The 8,319-nt window shown below is 42.7% G+C and overlaps 1 long non-coding RNA gene across 5 annotated transcripts; it reads left to right on the top strand.

The window, feature by feature from the left end:
* Window positions 1-652: 652 nt before the first annotated feature.
* LOC123137676 (uncharacterized) lies at window positions 653-5,995 on the top strand. Of its 5 annotated transcripts, none has more exons than XR_006468451.1 (4): window positions 669-3,443; window positions 3,730-3,943; window positions 5,082-5,389; window positions 5,471-5,995. It is a non-coding gene; the product is annotated as an uncharacterized lncRNA (long non-coding RNA). The 5 variants fall into 5 exon arrangements; XR_006468449.1 differs by having other exon boundaries at window positions 670-3,470; XR_006468450.1 differs by having other exon boundaries at window positions 673-3,953.
* Window positions 5,996-8,319: the final 2,324 nt, after the last annotated feature.

Below are 8,319 nucleotides of genomic sequence, written 5' to 3'. Positions count from 1 at the left end.
GGGCGGTGGCTCGAAGCACGAGGAGAAACTTTTGCTTACAAGCGGTGGATGTGCAACAGTTCATTTGGTGTCAGATTGCCAGAAGTACTACTATAGTACCATCATTATTGTTCGACTTCCGGAAGAGGAGAAGAGCCAAGCGCAAGGTCACCTACTAACCTAGTACAGTAGTATACTATAGTCAAAGTTGGTCCACCTTTTTGGAGCATGGTTAATTAATATAGGCTGCTCTTGCAGCGGCACATCATTTAGAACAAGTACTCTCTTCGTAGGAACAAAGGAAGTGAACACATGTCATTGTACAAAAGGACTCGCCGTCGTCTCATTGACTTGTTGGAACGGGACCACATGTCAACAAAACATGGTGTGTCATTTCCCGTGCAAAATGCGATCTAGCCGCGTTGGCTCGAAGTGCCGCATTATTTCTCGACTCTATTTTTTTAGTGGCGTGCCGTTCAGTTTTGAAGCATGACTAACTGGTACTGTATGAAAAGAAAATATAAACTACTCTACCACTACTCCACCTCTAGTCTCTACTCTTAATGGAGCAGTTGATAGTCCCCGCCGGTAATTTTCGTCCCACCAGAGACGGGTTTTTTTCGTCCGTTTTTTTTTTCGCTGTTTTTTTTCATCCCTCCCGCACCACCTCGTGGTTTTTTCCCCCTCGATCTAGATCTATTTGGTTGGTCGATCCTGAAGCACGCCGTCGCCGCCATCGCGTAGCCCTCTACCTCCCAATATCTTGCTCCTCTGCCAACATCAGTGATCGCCGCCGCCGCCTCCATTGCAGATCTCCAGGTCACCATGGGACCACGCCGCCCCCACCTGCGCGGAACCCGAGGGAATGGCGCTAGGAACCCAAGCTGCAGGGTAGGCAGCGAGGAGCGGCGCAACAAGGCCCTGCCGGCTGTGCTGTACGCCAGGAAAGGGGCGGGCGCACGGGGAGGGGCCGCGGTGCGTGCGAGGGTCGCCGAGGCCTCCGTGCCCGTGGTCGCAGCCGAGGGCCACGGTAGGCAGGAGCCCCCACCGCATCCGCTGTCGAGATCCCCGTCACGTGCTGCCAGGTGAGGTTGTTTTCCGGGGGCGCACAACACCCAGGAGCCCCCACAACGCCACCTGCGATGATCCCGCCGCCAGTGTCAGCCACGGCCATGTCCGACGCCCTCGGCCTCTTCATCATCGGGTCGCACTTTCTTTGCCTGTGTCAACCGTGTTACTGTGCCGGCGATCTCCTCCGACATGAAGTTTCTGGGCTGATTCAGGCCGCCCGAGGGGCCACAAGGACACGGGAAGTCGACCCCGTGCTCGGTTCCCTCTGCCGCTATAGTCTATCATCTTGGCCTAATTCTGCCGCCCTCCTCGATTCCGTTTACCCGCTGTCACGCCCTACTCCTACACCCACGGTCAGCCTAGCTCCACATCTCCCTCAAGTTTGTCATTGTGTAACCCCTCACAATTTGGTGTCTTCCCAGCCGTAGTTCCTCTGTGCCTGGCGCTGCAAACTCCCCGCTCAGCGGTCACGAGATCTCACTGGAAACAATTATACAGGGTGAGATGCAGAACTACCACCTAATTTGGGAACTGCATCATTAATTAGGTGCGGCTGTAGGTTTAGTCTGCGTTGCCCTCTAATTTTCTAGGTGTTCAGTACATAATTTGAATGTACGAATGGCTTAGCATCAACTTCATCCGCATTGCTCTGCTCCAATTGTTGCATTCCCCTAGCTAAATTAATTTGTCTGGTTGTCTCCATTGCCAAAAAAAAGTGGACTAAATTTTCTAGCGTTCATGTGTATTTGATTCTAATGTAGTGTTTAAGAATGAAATCACTTAAGTTTTGCACTCCAGTACCTATATAGTCAATGTACCTTCTAGAAGTATGGTGCATCTGAATTTAGTGGCATTTGCATCCATATGATAGATAATGTCTATGGAGTGGCTTACTCAACCAAGTATCATGGTTTTTGGTGAAAATATTAAGGTAAGGTTGTCCCTGCTTTCTTCTTGTTTGATGTACTGACTCCTGACTCCTGATGCATGAATGTTGTTTATTCTGATAAATAATGTTTGATTAGTTTGTGTATGCAACTCAGAGCTATGATAGATGAAATTGGATTGTTTCTGGAACTTCAAATGATTCTGAACATAAGTAATAACAAAATGGAACTATGTATGCTGGAAACGCAATAAAGTGCAGTTATGCATGTGTTTTGACATGCTTAGAGGTCACAACGTGCCTTGGACGCTTATCACAATCCTCAGCAAGATGACAAAAGTGCATAGGTGCTGGTGTATTTCTAATACTCATATCTCATAGGTGCTAATAACAATCTGGTGTATTTTTTTTTTGAGGGCACGAAGAAATAATATTGAAGTGTTGTAGGTTGAAAATATAATTGACGAAAAACACACAGGGAAAAAGGTCTTGCTAGAAATTGTTTATGATGCCGAATTCTCTCCCCTTGTAATTAGAAGCTTCTAGCCTTAGATTTGATGACTCACCTGATCACTATAATTTATCATTTCAACTACGACACAGGTAATTTTCGACACTCCCTTTTTGCCTCTGAACAAGTTTAATAATGACTTCGATGTTTAGAATATGCTCCTTATGTCTGTTATCGTTTCTTAAAACGACACATATATAAGACCCAACTATTTGATTGTTGTTTTGTTTAATCAGATCATTGGGGAAGATTCGATACCATGCTTCTTATTTCGGTTGACCATTTTCTAAAGTTGTTGAGCGACATTGTGTTCATATATAATGTACCAAATTATTAGTACTAGACGTCTATACATTCTACCTTCAATATTTTTCGGAACAAAGATTCATCTTCTTTGGTGCCGTTTCATGACATAAAAGAATTCATCAAACACATTTTTTCTCGAGTTTTTGTCGAGTATTGTATAACTGATGTTGCCCAGCCTATTCTTCTATGTTAATAGCTATCCAGTTATATCTATTCTTTTGTTTGCACTTCGTGAAAGATGTGTGGCCTACAATAGTGTGAGTGTTACCTCTCCTTCAAGCTAACTTCTTTTTTTCAGAAAGCCTTCTTGAAGATATGTAGCCATCAATATTTTACTACACCTTCTGTAGAGAAAGAAAGATAGGGATTGGACTGGTTGTTGTTGTTACTTTTGTCTGAGAGATATGGGACACACATGGAGAGATGGAACAGCCGGGGGGCTAGGATGCCTCTTGATCTGCAGGAGCTAAATTTGCTGCCGAAGTTACTCTGGTATCTAACTGACATGTAAAGGAGTCATGAACAGGTGAACCCATACTGAAAATGCCACATGTGTACAATATAAACTTCTGGATAAGCATGGATACAGAAATGAGCATTTATTCCCAATTGTTTGAGAAAGACTGTGGAGATTGATATCAAGTACGGAGTATGAAGGTTTCATGGCATGACTAAAGTCAATTACAACAGGTAATATGTTCCAAAAAAATACAACAGGTAATTTGCTTATGGTCTTGCTAATCGAGAAAATTTTCATTTTCTTTGTCGAGGAACTTGTTTTTAGCTGTTTTGTAGCAGTAATTGATTCTTCTTCATTGTTCTGCATTATAATAAATAATGTTGGGGTTATAAGTTTTTTTGTTTCTTTTCTTAAGAAAAGAACCAGTTCCACTGACTTTGATAGGTTCAGTTATTTAATTTGTCTTGCTTGCTACTTGAAAATCTGTCCACCACTAATAGTGGTTTCCCTCTCCAGATTATAACCCAGGAACACAGGAAACCCCTGGACTTTCCAAAACTAGGCAAATCACCCCCTGTCACTGATTATGGTGGTTTTTGCGAGCAGTTTTGCCTACGTGACAAGTTTCCGGTTAAGGAAATTGGATTTGATTGCCACGCTGGACCCTCTTGATCCTAGCGTCGAACAGAGCCTGGGGTAGGGGGCGTCACGGCGGCTGGTTGACAAGCTGGTTAGTTCTCGTACGTCCCGGTCGCTGCTGTTTTTTAGGTCTGTGGTAAAGCGTTGTGAAGATTGGGGCTGGGGTTTGGGGCGGTGGACATAGGGCTTTGGGGTGGCATTGATCTTTGATTGTTGTAGCCCTTCGATTTGGGTAGTTCCTGTTGATTTGGAGCGGCAGATAGAGGGGTTTGGGGCAAATGAAAATCCTTAATCAATCTTACATGATCTGCGGGAGGTTATTTTTAGACCATGCAGTAGAGGAACTGCATGTCAATTCATTAAGATAGACAAACAAGTCTGAAAAAACGCTGCCAAGAATGGCCAAGCACCCAATGCATGATAGGACTGAAGAAACTGAAACTGTACAATGTTGTACCATGGGGCTTATATGTCAGTTAAATTACTCTTGGTAGTGAAAGGAAACAGGGAACATAAGCTATCAAGCACGTTGTATGTTGTATGAGAGATATACAGGGAATAGGGAACAAAGAGATGTTTGAGGCACTCTGTTTTTTTGGTAGCTTGATCGGCGCTTTGTGGGAGGCAGAGCAGGTAAGTCCCGAGCTCTCAATGGCTCAAGGTGATTGGCACTTACGTATCATAGTCGATCTTTTTGGAAGATTGGGGATGGGGTGGAGAGGCGTAGGGAGGTTTGGGCTGGGTTATAGTGAGTTGCAGGTTTCAGGTTATTTGCACTACTAGCTGGGTCAAAATCTCCATGGCTTGCATTTATGATCAGCAACATGTACTTTGTATTTGATCAATAAACATAGATATTCATGGGGTCGTGGAGTAGGAATGTAGCTAGGATGAAAATACAACTCACACGTACCAGTGTAGTAGTACATCAAACTTTCTTTTAATAGCATACGTGTGTGATCACTCAAATATAATAACACTGTTTCATGAGTTCAGAAATTTGAAAAAATTCAGAAGCAAATCATAATATGTGCGGCCAGAAATATGTGGTTTTTATGCTTGTTTGTAGATTGCTGTCGAGTTCATCAATTTAGGGGTTAGACTATTGAAATGATCTATATCCAGAAGGCATATATGTGTGTGTGTGATGTTGTGGGTCTGATTGCACATGGATTAAATCTTACATATGTGCAAACTGCAAAGGACTTGTATATGTGTTTATTTTGCAGATATGACACCACTCAATTACCTATCTGTTCGGTTTCATTTCCGAGGTGAATTGCATCATGATGAAAGTGAATGGAAGTATTTGAATGGAAGGTCAGGAATGTCCACAATTGAGTGTGACAAAATGTGTCTACAATAGTTGAAGAAACACCTTGCAGATCATGTTTCCTATTCTGATGAAGTACTAAATGTGACAACTTTGTACTGGAAGTTTCCTTTAAAGGGCACAGGTGCTCTTGTTGTTATGAATGACGAAGAATCTAAACAAGAGCAGCTACAAGGAGAAAAGGCCAATCAAGCAAGAACAGAGGTGCCCCTTTCTCTCTTCTTTTACTTGCATTTTTTCCTGATATGTGCAAAATGTGCTAACATTTACTGCTTTTCAACATAGCAAGTTCCTGTTCCATGAAGACGACAAAGTTCAGCTCCTGGTCCATCAACAAAGCAAGCACCTACAACATCTAAGCCACCAAATAGGAAGAAGAAGGCCTCAACTTCTCAAAATAATCCTGACACTGCACCTTTCTATGAGAGAGCAAAGAACAGAAGGAAAGCACATACACAATCATCTTAACCTCCTTCCATGGCATCTTCTTATCAATTAGCATCAGGGTCGATATCTCAGCCAATGCCAAACCAGTCAGGATTCTCATGGTTGTTATATGGCAATAAATGAACTTGTAGTTACATATAGTGAAACAGAACTGAACTTGTAGTTCATGGTTGATTGTTTTGCATGCTCTGGTTCATGCTTTATTATTATGTAAAACTACTACTGGTAGCACTTGTTCCCTATTATGTGTCACATGCACTGTTCGATGATGTGGGTGTGATATGGGCATGACTGGTTCTTATGTGATTTCCCTGTTGTGTTTACAAAGAAAGTGTTATTTTAAATTTAAGCTGAAATTGTGCAGTTAATTGTGGGCACGTCTTATTTCTTAATTTTGATAATGTCAGTTTGCAACAATGATGCTGAATGTAAATAAAATGCTGCCAATTTTCAACCATGGTAGTTGTAATAACAGAGTATTGTCAGTTCAGAAAAGCTTTCATTCATGTCAGCTATCAAAGATTGCATTCAGATTACATATATGTGTCCATAGGCAGCAGGTTGCGGACTCAGACTTACATCGACTTAAAAAATTGCTTTCTCTCAATTCTCTCTTCTCAACTAAACAGAGACAACCATACCAGCAAGAAAAGCTAACACTTTGTACACATACAAATTCTCAACTAAACTGAATTCTCTTTTCTAGAGCATCAGTACATGCCTACAAAGAGTATAATGTACACCATTTGGGCCCCTGGGATTATTCCCTGTGTTGTTTTCCTGCTAGTACTAATGCTGTGAGCATGCTTCAGTTTCGGGCTGTGCCAAATCGTGCTCTTGAGTAGTTCTCGCAGCAGCTTCGTCCTCTCATTCCTCTGGTCCATGAACATATGTTGCAGCAAAAAAGGGCATGTACTTCAGAAATAACATAAAGTACAGTACATATGCATATGCACTGTCCCAAATTAATACACATGATGTACATCGAACAAGACTCGAAGATGAGCTTGTGCCACTGTTACACTGAGCCATGACGAGGTGGTCCATGTCCATGGCGCCAGTGGAGCTTCATGGGGGCCAACCTAGGCGGTGGCCCCCCAAGCCCAAGAAAAATTCACCTAATACATGTTAGTTTTTGTGCTGGATGTTCAGTAAAAACAGGCTAAACCTCATAGTTTTGCCCCTCCTTAGCCCATTGCCCCTCCAAAGATTAGGCCCAAGCTCCGCCACTGCATGGCGCCACTGTTACACTCGAAGACGAGCTTGCGCCGCTGTTACACTGAGACACTATTGGAGGAGGAGAGGAACTAGGGAGGTGGGGCGCCCATGGCGACAAACAGGGGAGGAGAGGAACTAGAGAACAAGGACGGACAAGCTTCAGCTAGCATCCATGGCGACAAACAGGGGAGGAGGCAGAGAGGAACAAGGGGAGGAGGCAGAGACGAACAAGGGAGGATGCAGTGGAACTTTATTCCATCTTTAGAGAGTCACCGCCATCTCACCTTGCCGAGTAGGACACAAACCCTAACAAAACTTGAAGAAGCATCTAATATCGGAGCCATCCCGCCGACAAGGGCCGGGCTCCACCGCGCCCCCATGGCCCTAAGGCCACCGGAGACGAGACGGATCAACGGCGGCGCAAGCGAGAGGCAGAGGAACCCTAAACTTTTATAGGGAGGAGGCACATGAGATGTCATATACTTTTATGTTGCTAAAACCATAGCTTTTGAAGTTGTAGATCAGTAGAAGACTCCTTGCAAAAGGTTGATTATTTACTCTCATTCACTTTACAATTTCTATCATAAGAAACACGTTTCGCATTTTAGTTTGACCCCCTACAAAATATTGTAGGGTGAATAAGTGCTTGTATAAGTTCCAAAAAATATGTGGCACAATCACTGAAATTGTGGTGTTATGAGATAGAATATTTCAAAAGCGCATCAATTAAGAATTACACATATTTATACCTCCAACAGGGAAGCATGTATTATATCTTTGCTACTCATTGTTTCCTATCGATGATCTAAAATAGTACTTTAAAAGCTTCCTGCAAAAATATTAGAAGTAAAATATTTACAAGGATTATTGTATGCAATTTACATGGGGCTATCTAATATTGGATATCCATGCATCCAATTATTTGTATTTATTTGGTCTACCTCTATGGATACCATGATCATTATAGGTCTTTAAAAATAGTGCATGTGTACTACAAATTTTAAGAAGCCCGTGGCAACGCACGGGCATTCTACTAGTACTAGTAACATAGCAAGTAATATAACATATCCCAAGAAAAGTTTGCTTATGCTGCATGTAATTAATGAGGAGAGAGTTGTTTGGAGTAACATAATATGTTACTGTAACATAACGCATCCCAAGGCAAAATGAGTCTACATCTTAATAAACTATGGCTTGCATGATACTGCCACACATATGTTACTCTCCACTATAAAGATAGTAACATAGACTAGTAACTTATACATGTTACTAGTCTAAGTTACTTCCCACTGTGACCAGCCTATGCCTTCTCCCTCGCCAACGTGTGTGCGGTGGCTCGCAGCACGAGGAGAAACTTTTGCTTATAAGCGGTGGATGTGCAGCAATTCATTTGGTGTCAGATTGCCAGAAGTACTACTATAGTACCATCATTATTGTTCGACTTCCGGAAGAGAAGAGCCAAGCGCAAG

Source organism: Triticum aestivum, chromosome 6B, assembly GCF_018294505.1.
Source record: "Triticum aestivum cultivar Chinese Spring chromosome 6B, IWGSC CS RefSeq v2.1, whole genome shotgun sequence".
In the NCBI taxonomy this organism is placed as follows: domain Eukaryota; kingdom Viridiplantae; phylum Streptophyta; class Magnoliopsida; order Poales; family Poaceae; genus Triticum; species Triticum aestivum.
Note: the sequence above shows the minus strand (reverse complement) of the source record. Positions and strands in the feature narration are given on the sequence as shown.